Below are 19,739 nucleotides of genomic sequence, written 5' to 3'. Positions count from 1 at the left end.
TCCTCAATTTCCAATTCTTTTCCACCACTAAAAAAGTTACTATAAATATTTTTGCACATATAGGTCCTTTTCCTTTTTGTTTTTTATTTTAACATATGTTTTCTTTTTTATTATATGTTTTATTTCCCCCCCAATTACATGTTAAAACAATTGTTTAAACTTTTAAAAATACTTTTAAGTTCTGAATTCTGTCCTTCCCTTCCTCTCTCTCCTCCTCCTCCCTAAGACAGTAAGCAATCCTATATAGTTCATACATGTGCAATCATGTGAAACATTTCCATATTATTCATTTTGTACAAGTATTTTATTACATCTTAAAATGCAAAAAGCATGCGTAGCTCTTAGACCATACCAAAACTGGACCTTAGTTTACCAGTGCCATTCTATGGTTCTCTAAATAAGCCATAATATCATTTGCAAGAAGAGATAATTTTATTTGCTTTTTATCTATGGTTATTCTCTCAATTTCTTTTTCTTGTCTTACTCCTATAGCTAACATTTATCAGATTATATTAAATAGTAATGGTGATAATGGGTATCCTTGCTTTAGCCCTGACCTTATTGAAAAAGCCACTAGTTTATCCTCATTACATATAATTCCAGCTCTTAGGTTTAGATAGGTGCTAGGTGCTTGTAACATTAAGGAAAAATAAAAGTGTTGCTAGAACTGTTGCCTTTTGTCAAAAAGCTTTTATTGCATTTTTTGAAAGAATCATATGATTTTGGGGTTTTTTAAGTTAATATGATCAATTCTATTTATAGTTTTCCTAATGTTGAACCAACTTTGCATTCCCAGTAATAATTCAACATAGTCATAACATGTATCTTTGCAATATGTTGCTATTTTCTTCTTGCTAACCTTTTATTTAAAATTTTTGCATCAGTACTCATTAGGGATTTGATCTATAATTTTCTTTTTCTGTTTTGACACTCCTTGATTAAAATATCAAGATGATACTTGTGTCATAAAAAGATTTAGTAGAACTCATTGTTTTCCTATTTTTTTCAAACAGTTTATTTAGTATTAGAATTAAGTGTTCTTCAAATACTTTAAAAGAAGTCACTTGCAAATATACCTGGTCCTGTAGTTCTTTTTTCTTTGGGAGTTCATGACTTGTTCAATTTATTCTTCTAAGATTGAGTTAAGTCTTCTTTTTCTTGTTCTGTTAATCTTATATATTATACATTTTATAATTTTTATACTTTGGCAAATATTCCTACATTTCATTTAGATTGTCAGTTTTGTTGGTGTAATTGAGCAAAATAATTTCTGATAATGCCTTTTATTTCTCCTTCATTAATCGTGAATTCACTTCTTTATTTTTGATACAAGTAACTTGGTTTTCCTCTTTCATTTTTTAAAATTCTCAAAAAAAATTCCTAGATTATTTATTAACTCAATGAATTTTTTGTTTTCAATTTTGTAAATATCTTCCTTGATTTTCAGGATTTCTACTTAGATTTTTAACTGAGTTTTTAAAAAAAAATTATTAGCTTTCAATATTTTTTGTTATATGTCCAACTCATTGATCTGCTCTTTGATCTCTTTTTTATTGGTAAAACTATATAGAGATATAAATTTTCCCCTATGGTCCTTTGACTGGATCCCAAAAATTTTGGAATATTGTCATATTGTGTTCATTATCTTTAGTGAATTTATTGTTTCTGACTTATTCTTTGAATAACACATTCTCTAAGATTGTTATTTAATTTCCAATTAATTCTTAATCCTTTCTTTGGTAGCCATTTATTAAACATAATTGCATCATAGTCCATAAAAGAAGTATTTAATATTTCTGCTATTCTCAATTTTTTGGTGAAATTTTTAACTACTAATACATGGACAGTTTTTGTAAAAAGTGTCCTGCATAGCTAAGACATTTGTATAATCCTTTCTACTCCCATTCAATAATCTTCAGAGTTCTAGAATATTTAACTTTTCTAAAATTCTATTCAGATCCTTACTTTCTTTTTTATTTTTTGGTTTGATTTATTTGGCTCTGAAAGGGGGAACTTGAGGTCCCCCAGTAATGTAATTTTACTGTCTATTTCTCCCTATAACTCATTTAACTTAAGCATTTAGATGCTATGCCATTTGGCGTATAAATGTTTAGTATTAATTTCAGTTCATTGTATATGGTACCTTTCAGCAAAAATGTAGTTTCCTTATATATTTCTTTTGATTAATCTGTTTTTGCATTTCCTTATCTGAGGTTGTGATTGCTACCACTGCCATTTTTGTTTTGTTTTGGTTTGGTTTTGGCTAGGCAATAGGGTTAAGTGACTTGCCCAGGGTCATACAGCTAGTAAGTGTTATGTGTCTGAGGCTGAATTTGAACTCAGGTCCTTCTGAATCCAGGGCTAGTGCTATATCCACTGCACCACCTAGCTGCCCAACTCCTGCCATTTTTTACTTCACTTGAAGCATAACTTTTGCTGCAGCCCCTTACTTTAACTCAGTGTGAAAATTTATGTTTCAAGTATGTTTCTTATGAAAACTATATTGTTAGATTCTGCTTTCTAATTAATTCTGCTGTCTTCTTCTGTTTTATGAATGAATTCACTCCACTGACATTCACAGTAACTATTGTTACTTGTGTGTTGCCTTCCTTCCCTTTCTCTTTTACTTTTCATTCTGTTTGATTCCCATCTCCACTCTGTGAGGAAGAAGAGAGAAAGAGTATACTCAGCACCAATGCCCTAGGTTTGGTGCAATCTGCTTTTGTGCCCCTATGCCTCTTCTTTTTTTCCTCACCCACAGTTCAATCACAGGTTTTAATCCTTTCTTTGTGTTTAAACCTCCTCCAAGAGTCACCTTTCTTAGTTTGAGTTTGTTTTGCACCATTAATCTTCTTTCACTCTTATTCTCCCCTCTCCCTTCTCTCTTTTCCCTCCTGTTTCCCTATTAAACAAAATGTATTTCTGCAATCCCGTGCGTGCATGTGTGCGTGCACACGTGCACTTGTTTTTTTCCTTCTTTTGACCAATTCAGATTACAGTGTGGTCCAAGTGTCATCCACATCCCTTACACTTTCCTACTCATTTGTAGTATCTTTACAAGTCTTCTACTTGTGCACTCCAATTATATGACAATTTTCCTGACCTTTCCTCTCCCTCACCCCACCCAATGCATTATCCTCCATTTCCATTCTTCTTTTAAGATCATCAGACCTAACAAAATCACTCTCAGGTCTTCTGTCTTTGAACTCGCTCTATGACCCTTGAAAATAATAGGGTTCTGAGAGGACACATCCATTATCTACCCATATTAGAAAGTAAGTAGTCTATCATTGTTTAGTCCTTAATGATTATTCACTCATGTTTACTATTTTATGTTTTTCTTGGCTTCTTTTTGTGCATCCGAAAGTTTCTACACAGCTGTAATCTTTTCATCAGGAATGTTTGAAATTACTATATTTTATTGAAAGTTCATTTCCCTGTCCCACCATAGTATTATATTCAGTTTTGCTGGATAAGTTATTCTTAGCTGTACACCTATATCCTTTGCTTTCTGAAATATCCTATTTAAATATCTCTGCTCCTTATTGTGGTGGGTGCTAAATATTGTATGATTCTTACTGTGACTCCTCAGTACTTGAATTCTTTCTTTCTTCTGGCTATTGGCAGTATTTTTTTTCTTTGAAGTGAAAGTTCTATGTTTTGGCTTTCATGTTCCTTGAAGTCTTTTTGGGCTTTTTTTTTGTCTCTAGGAAGTGACTGGTGATTTTTTTTTTTACTTTGCTTTCTGGTTCTAAAATATGGGAAGTTTTATGATTTCTTGAAATATGGTATGTAGGCTCTTTTTTCATATTGGTTTTCAGGGAATGTAATCATTCTCAAATTATCTCTTCTCAATCTGTTTTCCAGGTCAGTTGTTCTTTGCTATGAGATAACTTACATTTTCTTCTTTTTTTTTCTTCAGACATTTGTCTTTTTAAAAATATACCTTGTTGTCTCATGGAGTTATTACCTTCTATTTGGTCCATTTCAATTTTTGGAGAATTTTTTGGTAAGGTTTTGCACTCTTGTTCTAAGCTTTCCAATTCTTCCTTTTATAGCTCTCATTTCTTTTTCTATTTTTTCCTCTAGCACTGTCATTTGATTTTTTTTAAAAATCATTTTAAAACTTTTTAAAACCTTTACTTATCTCTTCTAGGGATTCTAGTTGAACTTGTGCCCATCCTCCTGTTTTGTTTTGTTGTGTTTTTTTTTGCTTTAGAGTCATTCTTTTCTTCTGGGTTTGTGTCTTAAGCATCCCTGTCACCATAATAACTTTTTATAGTATGATTCTTTTTCTTCTTGTTGTTTACTCATTCTTTGAGCCTACTTCCTGACTTTAGACTTTATATTAGGGGTAGACTCTGCACATTTCAGGAGAGATTATCTGGGCTGCGCTTATGCCCTCTTTGGTCACTCTGCTGCTTTCTTGTGTATTATGTTATTCCAGGATCTCAGGAGCAACTCAGGCTGGGAACCAGCTACCTTTCAGTGCTCCCAAAGTGGTTTGACCCAGGAAAAAGTCTGTCAGTCATCCTCCTGTGTCAGCTTTGCAACTTCTTGACCTAGGTTTGCATATGAGCAAACCTCCTATAGCCTTGTCTCTGGTTGGAAGTCCTGGTAGACTGCTGATGCCAGTGAATGTTCTGCATAATCAGAGTGACAAAACTGTAGGTTCCACTTTGGCCTGAGATTTCAGCCCTGGTGATTCTTCTATAGGCTTCAGACTGAGTTCTATTCCTAAAGTCAGAGTCACATAACTACTGCTTGCCTCTGAACTTGTTCCTTACTCAGTACTTAAGCAAAGGCTTATGACTTTCTCATCGCCATAGAACACCACCCGTAGTCACAGGTCCTCTTCTCAGTCTACCCTGGATATAAATCCCAGAACTAGGGATAAATAAAGCTACTAGTTGGCATCTGTTTCTTCACCCTGCACAAAGTTGGGCCTTTTGTGTGGGTCTGAGACCTCTTCTTTCCCCTCATATACAGCCTCAATCTTCTTTTAGTTGCTGTACTACAATGTTCTATATAGCATGTTTCTAGCTGAACCTTGTCCACAATGCCTGTAGTCCTCTTTATCTGTCTCCTTATGATAAAACTGGCTGGAAAAGTGACTCAAAAATTTTTTTCTTTGATTTCTCAATCAGGACTCTGGTGAATTTTCCTTTATAATACCTGTAGAGGAATTACAGTGAAGAACTAGGCTATACTTCTTCTTGCTACTCTGCCATGTCGTCTGTACCTTCTTCTGACATTGTGTTCACAGATCTCTCATCTCCTCTCCTCCTACAAAGTGTACGGACTTACTTTTTTCTAAAAGCACCCCCTCACCCTTGAATGTGTCCAGAGAGGACAGAAAAATTAAATTAGTTTGGGTAAATTGCATTTCTCCTCCTCTTCCTCCTTCTGCTTCTCCTTCTTTTGCTGCTTCCTCTTCCTTCTTATTTTCCTCCTCCTTCATTCTTCTCTCCATCTTTCTTCCCCCTTTCTTCTCTCCCTTGTAATACTCCTTCATAACAAGGAAAAATAGTTAAGTGTAGCCAAATATAAAGTAGCCACATGTGAAAGTATATTCAGAAACCCTACTTTTCTACTTGAGAAGATGGAAGTATGTTTCATTATCTGTTCCCTGAACCAAAATTGGTCATTGCAATTAATCTTAGGTTGTATTCATTATGTATATTGTTCTGATTCTGTTTTTTTTTGTTCTGCATTAGTTCATACAAGTCTTCCCATGTTTCTCTAACTTCGACGTACTTATAATTTCTTACAGAGCAATAATATTCTATTATATTCATGTCACAACTTGTTGGAACATTTTCCCATCAATGAGCACCCATTTTGTTTTCTTTTTTTTTCCTTGCTATTACAAAAAGCTCTGCTATGAACGTATACATACATACATATGCACATATTTATTTATGCATATATAGTCTTTGACTTCCTTGGAATATATGACCTGTACTGAGATAAATGAGTAAAAAGAATTTGATAGTGACTTTTCTCATTTCAAATTGTTTTTCAGAATGATTAGACCAGTTTGCAGTTGCAGCAACATTATATTAGTTTATCCAGATTTCCACAGTCCTTCCAACATTTACAAACATATCTCTACCAACATTTCCAACATTTCTATTTTTTGTTAGCTTTACCAATTTGACATGTGTAAGGTAAACCCTCAGAATTGTTTCAGTTTGTATTTCTATTAGATTTTTTAATATTGTTGTTGATAATTTGCATTTCTTTCTTTTGAAAACTTTTTTCATGTCCTTTGACCACTTAAGATGAGCTTTTCTTTTGGGGAGCAGCTTAGGATCATTGAAATTACTGTGCAACTTCCCAGAAACAAATAAGTCCACTCTTTTCCTCCTATTTAATCCTGGGTCCAGCTCATTGTTCATCTGTGATATCTGTCCAAAATATGTACAGATGGGGCTTGTCAATAGCATGTCCATCCTAATGCCTATCACAAGTCTGAACAATTGGCATTCTTCATCTCCCTGGTTTTTCCGATGAGGAAAGCCACTCTTTTAGTGGCTGCCAGTCTCATTTAAGAGGCTCTCTAGTATATGATGAAACAAGCACAATTATCATCAGCAAAGAGGAGCATTGTAGAATCTCACAGTGTATCAGGAATCTATTTTCCATTTTGGACATGGGAATGGCAAATGGCATTGGAGAGTATGTCTCCATATTTAATAACAGAATCTGGGAGCTATTTAGTAGTCCAAAAGTCAGATCCCTACTGAACAAAGAAGGTTTTCCCACTGAGAAATTGGGAGTCATATTCAAGTCTGAAAATGCAACTTCTCTTGTATGTAGGGATGAGACCAGGCCTCCTGTGGCAGAGGATACTACAGGCCCAAATCTGGCGTCTTTTCAGGTTGGGAACCATGTCTCCTAGGGTAACAACATCAGGAAGCTTAGATCAGTCAGGCATCTGATATTCTAAAACCCTGACAGGTACTAGGGGCAGAAAAGATGAACAGAATTATGATGAATCTCAAAGGACAGCTCTTGACTTTGTTCAGGACCTTAAGGCCAAACAGCCTAGAATCACCTGGTAAATTTTAGAGATACAGATTGGTGGCAATGGTACTCCACAGGCAACCTGGACTACATTTATCAATTCTACCATTCAGCATAAAGGAGAAAGATCTTCTGCTTTGCAGTCAGAGTATGTACTTGATTGCAGAGGCTATTATTGATAAGCACCACAGAAACTAAGAAAGAGGATGTGGTCAGACTTCAAAAAACATGCATGAGTCTAATCCACAACTATGTGAACATCGTTTCATTGAATCAACCTTCCTTGCCTCAGTAGTCTGTGTATGACTGGTAGGAAGAGCAAGTGTCTGATATCAGAAAATGAGACAAACCCCAAAGCAAAGAAGTGATGCTAAAGGACCCATTTCAGTTGCCAGAATATTTCTTACTATTGACACAATGGCAAAAGTCATAGCTGTGCAATGGAGTGCTGTCCTAGACTGTGACTAATCCCAAGCATGAAACCAGTAAGCAGTTATTGCTACCCGGAGAACCTACATGATAACTTTGTACCCATGAGTCAAGCAAGGACCCTGAAACTAGTAAGAAACAGATTTTACCGGCCTAGGATGGCAACAGATGTCCTTTAGAAGTGTGAAACTTGTGCCCAATACATGTAAAGTGTTGCAAATTTATACTGCATATTTAAAAAATATGAGTCAGCAAACCTATAGAGTTTATCTAAACTGAGTTGTTATTACTGGAAGGAGAGAGAAAAAAACCTGTCATGTCTTAGTGATAACTGATTATTTCACCAGATATGTACAGACTGGAATCCAGGTAGAAACCAGAAAACATCCTTCGTGCTAAAGTGTTGGAGAAGTATTTTTCAGTGTATGGATTCCCTAGCAGGACCAATTCTAACCAAGACAAAGACTTTGAGAGAAAATGTTGGCTTGAGAAAATGTTGACTTTGGTTGGTATCAAAAGTGCCTTAACCCCAACAAGGAAGCTCAAAGCCTGAGCATTTCAACTGAACATTGTTGAATGTGTTGGGAACTCTTATATCAAGACAAAAATTTCAGTGAAGTAAACATATGCTGTTTCTAAAATTCTCCTGGGAATGAGGCTACAGGATTCATACCATGTTTGCTTATCTTTGGGTAACAGTCACAACTACCTATTGGCTCGGGTCAAGTCCTTCATCCTTTCAGATTAGAGAGATGGTACAAATACTCACAACCAGGACACCTCTCAGCTGAGCAACTGAAAGAAACCTCTTAAGTAGCCAAAATGCCAACTTAAAAAAGCTGAGATAGAAACACCTGGAATATAATGCCAGAGTCAAGACTTTGAACAAGGAAAGAGTTACACTGAGAAAACTTGGTATTCAAGGACACCCAAGTTAGCACACCAAGGGAAAGCTAGCTCATACAAAGCTGTTGAGAGAATGGGCAACTTGCCAGTTTATAACTTGCTTAGATGGGGGGGGAAGGAGGGCAGGGCTCTATCAATTTACCATAACCATTTATTATCCACTGGAGAGTTAGTTGTACTTGATTATAAGCAGGTAGAGAAGTGATGGATGCTTACCTCAGCAGACAGTAAGAAAAAGAGGCTACCCATGATTTATACAAAGACCCCAAACCAGATATAGGCTCTGAAAGTGATATTTCCAATAAAGGAGATATTACCCAACAACTTTGCTTCCGAAACAGGGGGAATCCAGTTCAGACAGGGCAAGAAGACCTAGAATTTCAACTACTATAGATACTCCTAGTATACAGACACAGCACACAGAACATAAAAAGTACTAATAGCCAGCTTGCCATTCTGTAAGTCCAGGCTTAGGGAAGGACCATTAGTGGTGATGATGATTAGGGACAGATAAGGTCATCCATCAAGTCAAATATAGGAGCACAGAGGTCAGCAAGCATAAAAAAAAAAACTAGGATCATTTCGTCAGCCACTAGACTAGCATAGGCAGTCACAAATGAAGCTAAAGAAGTAGTCACACGTGTATTCAGGTGACAAAACTAGGAATTGACCACCTAAAATGTATCTTGCATGCAATTACACATTTATTACTATGCAGGTTAATTATTATATTAACTGTATTACTATACTTACTGCAGTAAAATGTACTATAGTAAAGTATATTATAGTAAGGTATACTATACTTACTATAATTATTGTATTAACTGTATTACTATACAGGTTAATTACTGTAAAATTGTAAATACAGTTTATTACTATGCAGGTTATTTCTACAAATTCAATTTGAGTTGTCCTTATTTTATTATTTTGCTTTTATTTGTGTATGTACTTTGCTAGGCTGTGTACTGTTTATTAATTATTTTATTTATTGCTCATTTGAATCTGTGCTAATGGTCATGTTTACTTTTTTCTTTATATGCCTATTGCTAGTAGCAAAGTTAGCTAGCTTTGCTTTGTATTTGTTATTTGCTTTTTGCGATTATTTGCTCATTTGCTGTTTGTCATTATTACACAGATGTGCAGGTACCCTTAGGACATGTATATACTACATACTTCATGCAATGTGGACAATTTAGTAACTGAAGCACTTTGTCAAATGATGCTCTGTGTAGTGCTATATCTATTGATGTATTATTAATGCACATTTGTTTTCCTTTTTATTTTTGTAAATAGTATTTTACTTTTTCCAATTACATTTAAAGATAGTTTTCAACATTCATTTTTATAAGATTTTGAGTTCCAAGTTTTTTCTTCCTCTCTCCTTCTCATCCTCCCTCCCCAAGACAGCAAGCAATCTGATATAGGTTATATATGTGTAGTGATGTAAACAGATTTCCACATTAGTCATATTGTGAAAGAAGAAACAGAACAAAAGGGGAAAGCCATAAAAAAAAGTGAAAATAGTGTGCTTCGATCTGCATTCAGACTCCATAGTTTTTTCTCTGGATGTGGATAGCATTTTCATCATGAGTCTTTTGGAATTGTCTTGGATCACTGCATTGCTGAGAAGAGCCAAATCTATCATAGTTGATCATTGCACAATGTTGCTGTTACTGTGCAAAGTGTTCTCCTGGTTCTGCTCACTTCACTCAGCATTAGTTCATGTAAGTCTTTGCAGATTTTTCTGAGATCTGCCTGCTTTTCATTTCTTATAGCACAATAGTATTTAATTACATTCATATACCACAACTTGTTCAGCCATTCCCCAATTGACAGTTATCCACTCAATTTCCAATTCTTTGCCACCACAAAAAGAGCTGCTATAAATATTTTTGTACATGTGGGTCCTTTTCCAGTTTTTATGATCTCTTCGGGATACAGACCTAGAAGTGGTATTACTGGGTCAAAGGGTATGCACAGTTTGATTGCCCTTTGGGCATAGTTCCAAATTGCTCTGCAGAATGGTTGGATCAGTTCACAACTACACCAACAATGCATTAGTGTCCAAATTTTCCCACATCTTCTCCAACATTTATCATTTTCCTTTTCTGTCATGTTAGCCAATCTGATAGGTCTGATATGGTACCTCAGAGTTGTTTTAATTTGCATTTCTCTAACCAATAGTGATTTAGAGTATTTTTCCATGTAATTATAGGTAGCTTTAACGTGTTCATCTGAAAATTGCCTGTCCATATCCTTTGACCATTTATCAATTGGAGAATGACTTGTATTCTTATAAATTTGATTCAATTATCTATGTATTTGAGAAATTAGGCCTTTATCAGAGACACTTGCTGTAAAGATTATTTCCCAGATTTCCGCTTTCCTTCTAATCTTGGTTGCATTTGGTTTTGTTTGTGCAAAAACTTTTTAATTTAACATAATCAAAATTATCCATTTTGCATTTCATAATGTTCTCTGTCTCTTGTTTGGTCATAATTTCTTCCTTTCTCCATAGATCTGACAGGTAAACTATTCCTTGCTCTCCTAATTTGTTTTGCAATAATGCCAAAAGGTCACTTCCTGGGATGTGCCAAGAAAATAATGCTTCTTAATTTTAAAGTATTGTTGCTCATGCTTACAAAGGACATAGTCCAAGTATACCCTGAGTTTTACAAGGGACTATAAAGTTTCTGGCCCAGGGGAGAAATATAATTTTATGTTGCCATTGCCATGGAAATGAGAGACCCTATCCTAGAATCCAACAAATACTGGAGCTTCTGGGACTGATTCGTGGAAAATCCTGGGGAAAGATTCCAGAAATAGAAAAGCTGAGTCCAGAACACAAATTGAGAGTTCTCCCTTCCTAAAGAAACCATTTAGCCAGATAGTATCAGATCTTAGTCTTCTTCCCCGTTCGGAGAGAGACTGAGATGAGTGGGAGCTGTGCCATTGTTTGTAGAACCGTGTTGGTAAGATGATCCAGCCCCGCCCCCGCCCCCCCCCGCCTTAGAAATAATTTCTTTCTCTATAATTCTAAGTTGGAGGAAAGAAACAGCTGCTGTTAATTGTTCCTCTCCTCCAGGGTTTTTGGATCAACTCTTCCCTGAGAAAGGAAAGAGCTTAAAGTAGCTAGTCTCCATTGCAGCTAGAAGTACCTAGTATGTATTTCATCAGATTGTTGTCCCCCCTCTTTCCTTTGCTCTCTATTATTTTGCTCACTACTATTTAGACTCACATTATATAAAAGAACGGGATCAATAATTCTTTGTGGCATATTTAATGTTAACAGTGCTAATAAAGATTTGGTAGAAGGGCCAGCAGCAGAACTAATCTGCCATTTCCTGGTCCTAGAATAAAGACTCTGACTATTTCTGAAACAGCCCCTCAGTGGATCAGCCAACAATTGCACCTTGGCCAGGAAGTAGAGGAAACCGAAAGCGTGGCCAATCAGCAGAGTGATATGCCCAGTAAAGAACGGTCCCAGTAAAGAACGGTCCCCAGTAAGTCCAACAGAGCAATGTTCCTTCCCAGCCAAGATGTTTCAACAAGGGAGGAGAAGCATGAAGAAAATCACAAGAAGACATCAGGAGTCCTACTGCATCAGAAGTATGAGTTCTCCATCTACACATGCTCTACATATGGGCCCCTTAGGTTTGACTTATGCACTTGTTTTGTACGTTATGTCTGTATTTTATGTACTTGATTCTCCCCATCGATGTGCAGGGGAGTGCACCAAAATTTGTGGCAGAGATGTTCTATTGTAAATCTTTTTACTATGCTCGTTCAGTAAATGTCTTTGCTTTGAGCTCAGTGTGTCCTCCAGCTGATTGTTCTAAGATAAACCCTTTGGTTGAGGACTGTGAGCTATGGTTTGAATAGTATAGCACCACAAAGTGCCTTGACAATCTGGAGCAGTCATCACCCAGTGAAATTACTCTGTGAATTAAAGGGGAATACAAAAAGGCACTCGTATAAAATGTACATAAAAATAGTAGATATCTTATAGGGTTGTTATGAGGCTCAAATGAGGTAATCTATGGTAAGTGCTTTTCAAACCTGACAACCGGTGTAAATATCAGCTATTGTTATTAGTCTTTTAACTTCTGGGCAAGAAGATAAGAGGGGGAAATGGCTCTTGGAAGAAAAAGACGACTGCAGAATGGGGGAGGGGGCATGGAAGAGCAGCCAGAAATTGGCACAGGTACTGAAGGACTATAATTCACAGATCTAGAGTTGGAAGGAAGCTCAGAAGCCTAGGCCAACTCCCACATTTTATAGAAGAAGAAAATGAGACCAAGAGAAGTTAAATGGCGTGCCCAGGGTCACACAGATAGTAAGACTCAGAGGTAGAATTTGAGCCAAGTCCTCTGACTCCAAAGTTAGAATTCTTTCCACTGTAACTTGCTCTCCTCATCTTTTTTTTTTGTTTGTTTGCTTTTTGGTAAGACAAGTGAGGGTTAAGCGACTTGCCCAGGGTCACACAGCTAGTAAGTGTCAAGTGTCTGAGGTCAGATTTGAACTCAGGTCCTCCTGATTCCAAAGCTGGAATTCTATCCACTGCCACTGCATCACCTAGCTGCCCCTATCTCCTTATCTTTAATACAGTAACACTGACGACTGTAACCTTTGCTGCCTGAAGACCAGGTGTGTTGGATTTCACCTTTTTCCCAGGGTTCTCCAGGATTCCCCCTTAAGGGGACTGATAGCGTAGGCTCTCTGCCAGTGACCCCAGCCCCCACAGATGGTGCCCCCTCAATTGTAGAGGGTGTACACCTGTGCCCCAGTTCCATTTAGCCACTACCAGATCAGCTTTTACATAGAAATATTTACTTCACAAAGTATAATCACAAATATGCAAACTTACTCTGCCCAACATGTGGGAGATATGATCCCTGTTTCCTCCTAGCACCACCTCAGTTCCTGGGGAAGGAAAGAAGATTAGGTTCATGGCTTAGCTTGGACCTATAGAGCACAATCCCAGTTCCAAGTCCCAAACCCACCTCAGACTGATGTCCCAGGCACCATAGCATCTCAGGGTTCCTGAGCCAAGCTGGCTGGCTGGCTGCAACATTTCACCAGCAAACCTGGTCGTGGTTTGAACTCCCAGGTGCTGTGGGGATCATCTCTGGTCCCTGAAACTGAGGACAAACTACACAGAAGAAAAACAAACACCCCCATACCCATTTCTGGAAACTAGGGTAAAAGAGAGGACTCAGGGGAAGGAAAGCTCTCCCCCTTTCAACAGTTCAGTTCATGGCACCCTCGGTGTGACTGAACTGAGATCTTCACCCTCTGGACCCAATCAAACACAGGACAGTAGAAAAAGTGCAGGAAAAGAGGGAGACTGACTTAATCTCAATAGTTTTAAAGACAAGGCAGGCATCAAAGGCAGCAATCCACACCCACTTGGAAGGGGATGCAGTGGGTTCCATGTTAAGCAAACTGGGCATGCTTAAAAGGCTTATCAATGACATCTCTAGGTTAAGAGAACTGAGTATGCCTAGAGAAGCCTGAGTTATACTATATATGTGATAAGTTGTCTTCCCTGGTTTAAAACATATTTTTCCTCCTTAAATAAACTGTTCTTTATTGAATATTCAGTCTTTCATTGTAATGGAGTAACCTGGCCCACAGTTACCTGCTTTGTGTTGCTTTCAGGGAGTTAGAGCTTCTACATTTGGAAAGTGAAAAACTTGAAAAATCTATCTTTATTCTAGAATATTGCCTAGACTGAACCATAATAGTCCCCAGGCAATTCATATTTTATAGTACTGTAATAACTTGTTTATCCTAAGATAGGTGTATGATAATTCTATTTCTTACCCCATTTTGCAGACTGAGGGAGCAGAGGCTCAGATAAGAGCTCTAAGGTCAAACACAATTAGTCAGGGATAGAATGAGATGCTTCTAGTTCCCAGTGTATTGTCTCAACCACTTACCCCACTTCTACTGTGGAGAGTTTGTACATTTAGAGAATTGTCTTGTGTGCCTGTGCTTTTCATGCAGCCCCAAAATGGCAAGCAAGAATCTGTATTCTTTTTGCTTCTTTCCCCTCACTAAGAAGTCAGTGAAATCTCTGCATAGGGATGCGGTGGGACAAGACAGGAGAACTAAGTGTCATCAGCTGCTTAACCATTCTCCAAATTCATTGAGGAAGATGGTCAAATAATTTTATCCATGTCATCTTTCACAATTAATTCAAACTCTGAAATGGCAGAGTTGTGTTTTTTTTAAAAAAACTACACTTTCTAAAAGTACTTCCCTTTGCCCACCCTTCCTAAAAAAGTTCTCAGTACTAACAAAGGACAGATAAACTTTGAGGTTCCTTTTGTTATATTTAAGTTGTCAGACTAAAAGAGTATCGACACTTCTGTCTAGGACGATTATTCACTGAGGGCTTCACTGACAAGAAGAACTGTAGGTGGAGGGCAATGGGCTGCAAAGGAGGCAAGAAAAATCTTGTGGAAGTCTCCATATGTTGAGGAACTGGTCAAAGAAGTTAAAACCAACTGTACTTTAAAAAAAAATACCCTTGCTCCTCGCCAATCCAATATGTTTCAAGTGGCCCACAAGAATTTTATTACATGCCATCCACCCATGGATGCTATGACCTGATGTGACCCAAACAGACAGCTGTTTTGGCAATGTTTTCAGAGGGAATTAGAATAGCAAGGCATGGCAGCAGAATTGACAGTCTTTGCTTTAATAAGGAATGATGGCTTCTGGTGGGAATGGAAAGCAGGTGGTGGGAATATCAGTGAACTTTGTCACAATGCAGAACTTTTTGTAAAATTCCCAATAGCTTGTTAGACTAAATCTGAATGGACTTTGGAGTAAAATGGGCTCCATAGGCTGCAAATAATGTTGAGCAAAAGGTTCTTGTCTAAAGCTAAGAATTGTCAAGGCAAAATTTAAGTCTGCAAAATATGGATTAATTTGTTTGAAAAAACACTATATTATTCTTATTCCTTTTTGGTCCAGACCTGTTACTTTTTCTACATAGAGGATTCCAGGTGTGGAAACTTCTCCTTTCATGCAGATCAGCAACTGGCCTATAACTTATAGGCTTAGAGGTTTACCTAGGGTGGTAAGAGCTTAAGTGATTTGCCCATGGCCACATAGCTAGCTAGTATGTGTCATTCTTATATCCACACATCTATTTATTCAAGTGCAGCTCATGTAAGCTTGGAAGCATCCTTACCCCAATTCCCACTGTTACCGACCACCCAGATCCCCAGAGTTTATCTACATTTCCTCTTCAGGGCTCTGGAAGTACTTCAGAGAGGAGTGGGGTGATTCTCTAATGCCTCAACTCAAGCCCCTTACTGATGTGCTTTCCCAAGATTATTAGCTGAGGATCAATTCAGTCAGCCAAACCAAGAATGCTTAGTATAAAATATTCCACCAAAAGTTTGTGACATACTCTCCCATAAGTATTTACAGAGTATGGAGGAAAATGGGCTCAAGCTTAGAGAAAGTTACCATGTTGCAAAAGGATAACTCACAGCTCTTGCCTAGTGGGATTCCTTTTATCCCATTCATGTGGCATCAGGTAGTGCATGTTAAGCATGGCTCTAGCTTCTAATGCAGACACCACCACCAGGGATGTGCTTAGGACACCAATGGGAAGATGAGCAGTCCAATATCCTCTTTGAAGTGCACACAGTCTTCCACTAGCCAAAACAAAAAGAGGAAGGAAACTCAGTGAAAGCTCAAGTCAAAGTTTCTCCTCCCCAAGGCAGTTCCTTCTCTGAGAATTCAGCTAGAATGCCATGACAGCTTCAGTTTCTGGAATTCAACACCTCAACCTACTTGATAATTTATAGATGATCCCTGAGGTATGGACGAGTTTCCTAGTTTCCTTGGCCTATCTAAACAGAATTTTTGGATTCTTATACAATCTAGGCAGTTCAAAAGCCTTTTAACATTTCATCTAAGTCCTGTTGATGGTTGACTAGGATATGTTCTCATCTAGTTACGGTTTTAAGGCTAAAATGTTGTGGAATGATTTCTATGCCACCCTTACACAAACACACACTAAGTGCCTGCTATGTGCTAGACACTATGCTAAGCTCTGGAGACACAAAGATAAAAATGAAACTATACCTGCCCTCAGGGAGGTTATAATCTATGGGAGTCAGAGGGAATACTTGAACTTAGGTCTTCCTAACTCCAAGAACTGTCACTGTAACCAGTCTGCCTCTCTATATATTACTGTATATACTGTATATATACTATATATACTGTATACAGTATATAAATACTATATATTTATTTTCAAAACTCAGAAAACCTAATACAAATTGATGACAATATGTGTTTTATTGGTCATTCTGGTAACTGACTATTGATTAAGATATACATCTTATGCATTTCCACCAGACTTTCTTTGTATATGAAACTGCCAAGTTACTAATAGCAGGCTTATAATAATGGACTTTTTTATTTTTCTCAATGTTTATATTTGCTTTAACTCTTTGACCTGGAGTTGTTCCTGTATGTATGTTCACTCCACCAGTAAGTTCTACTATGTTGGATCAAATTACATTGAATGTCTCATCTGTTGGCCAGAATTTGTTGGTCTATCTATATGTTGCACTGGCTACGTTGTCAAATACCTTTAATTTCATATATATGCATACATATAATATATACACACATATATGTATGTATATATATTGCTTTGTCAGTTCTTTCATTAATCTTCACTTGAGAGCTAATGTCTTTTGGAATAATCTGTAGATTCCCCTCCCCTCACTGGTAGAAGGAGCATGATGTGGGAGTCTGAGAACCTAGGTTCAAATACTACCTCCAGTCTTTACTCTGTGACCTTAATCACTTTCCCTACCTAGGTCTCAGTTTCCTCATCTGTAAAATGTGTTGGACTAAAAGCCTTCTGACATCTCTTCTAGCTCCAGAACTGTCATCTTTGTTATCCAGTGGGGAGCATAATGGAAAAGATTGCTGGAACCAGGATTCCAGCCCTGTGACCATGGGCAAGTCACTTACCCTCTCCAATCTTCAATTTCTTCATCTGTAAAATAAGGATAGTAATGCTTGTACTACCTACTTAATGGAGGGATTGTAGGTAAGGTCGGTACTCCAAGCACTGAATAAATGCTAGTTATTGTTATCAATCAACTCGATCAATTGTTATCAATCAAACACTCTAAGGCAACATCTCTATGACTCCAGAAGAATTGGATCCTAGTGAAAGAGCAGATGACTCTGGTTATAAAATTGAAGATATAAAAGCTTTGAAAAGTTGAAAATGCTAGACAACTGCATCATCATCATTATCGTCTTCATCCTCATCTATAGACCACAGTGGCAGATAGTTGTTTGGAAGTAACTATTCTGCCCTTGTGTAGGCTCCTTTAACAAGTGATTTCATACTTGAATAACAGAATCCCTTGCCTTTGTCTGATTCCAGGACTATAGCACTGTTGGTCACTGTAGCACTGCTTAGAGAGTCCAAACTCATCATCACTGCTGTATAGACCACCTGGCAATGGTAGAAGCAACAGAGCAACTACACACTGTCATCTGTCTGATAGATGGGGCTTCCAAGAGGGCAGCTTCACCAACCAGCAAAACCTAGGGAAGTGTTATTCATCCATACTGGTACTCAGCCTGGGCTGACTTTGCAGTGCAATTGTCTTAAGAACACTGTCCCTTGCAGTTGTGGTCCAAGATGTCAGTCCCACAAGTACAGGTCAGACTCAGGGCCATTTATACTAGATAGTCTCAAGGAGCTGAGGTAACTACATATGTAGACATGCTAACCAACCAACCAACAATGAAATATATCTACTAGACTGATACTAGACAGTCAAATGAATGGGCAGTCTCTACTTACTTTTGAATTTGTTAGTAAGTAGAACCATCTTCCTGATGGCCCTGCCTTCTGAGAACTCAGCAATGATATCCGGTGCCTTATAAGTGGTCTGCTGCTTCCACAGAGGCCAGCTGATCAGTAGAGTATATACAGCTCCTCCTTGTCAAAAATATATTCTGTTGGTGGTAGGGAGGAAGATTGTAGGGGTGACTGGTAGTGTCACACTATTAGCACAAGAAGCACAGATACACACACCTATACATGAACTGAGTGTAGATCATTTGACAAGAACAGACATCTATTTCAGCATGTCTTTTCCTAAAAGCAAAAGGAGATTAGTGGCCACATTCTAATTCATAAAAATAGGCACCTGTCAAATGAAGCAACAATAATGGCTGATGAAAAGTTTGAATAGAAAAGTACTTTGATTTATTGATTTGACCAAATTACTCAGATCATGATGGGTTGACAGTTTAATTTAGAAGAGCAGTTCCTCTTTGGAGACATGACACATTATGTTAGTTTTGGGTTGTTATTGTTTTGTATTGTTTTATTTTAGTGTGGGATGCATTATCACTGCTACTAAATATTACCTAAAGCATGTATTAATTTCAAAAACTCAAGTGGACTAAAATTAATCTTAACTTGAGAATATTTTATAAATTTTCAACATGCTTTGAAATCATTGGAGACACACCAGGGTATCCCAAAACCGGGGTTGGAAATGACCCTGGGCAAGTCACTTAATCCCAGTTGCCTAAAAAAATAATAATAATAACCCTAAGATCAAACATCAGACTATACACAGGCCGGTTAAGAAGATGATGTTTCTTTCAAGTACCTTTGCTCTCAATAGATTGGCTGTTCACTTTTGGCACCTGTTCATTCAACTTCATTCCAACCTAGAAAGGAAAAACAATAATAAAGTTCAGTTTTTGTTTGTTTGGTTCACTGTATTCCAAAATGGGGAAATGTTGTCTCCTTTGAGGTGGCCCCTTGAGGAATGAAGTACTTTTGCCAATGATGCTGCCCTTGCTCAAAACCTTCTCGGACTCTTCTTTTTGAACTGTTATTAGAGCTGATGCCATGTGATGGTGAAAACCCTTATCTGTTCTTAGAGAGTAGCTTTGATTTCAGGAAATAATCCTAAGTCATAACTGAGATAAGCAAACTAGATAATACCATTTGGAGTAATAAAAAAAAAATGTGGTATTACTCTGAAGATAATTCCCAAAGAAGAGTTCCCAAAATGTCTTAAGCAATGGAATCATCACTGCAATAGAATGTAGCCTCCCAAGGAGATGACATTCATCTGGCTGTTAAAGTTCTGATTTATTTGTTAAAAACCCAAGATCAAGCACCAGCCCTGAAGTCAGGAGGACCTGAGTTCAAATCTGGCCTCAGACCAAACACTTGACACTTACTAGCTGTGTGACCCTGGGCAAGTCACTTAATCCCAATTGCCTAAAAAAATAATAATAATAGCCTAAGATCAAACATCAGACTATACACAGGCCGGTTAAGAAGATGATGT

Source organism: Phascolarctos cinereus, unplaced genomic scaffold (assembly GCF_003287225.1).
Source record: "Phascolarctos cinereus isolate Bilbo 61053 unplaced genomic scaffold, phaCin_HiC Scaffold_726;HRSCAF=1367, whole genome shotgun sequence".
Classification (NCBI taxonomy): Eukaryota; Metazoa; Chordata; class Mammalia; order Diprotodontia; family Phascolarctidae; genus Phascolarctos; species Phascolarctos cinereus.
Note: the sequence above shows the minus strand (reverse complement) of the source record.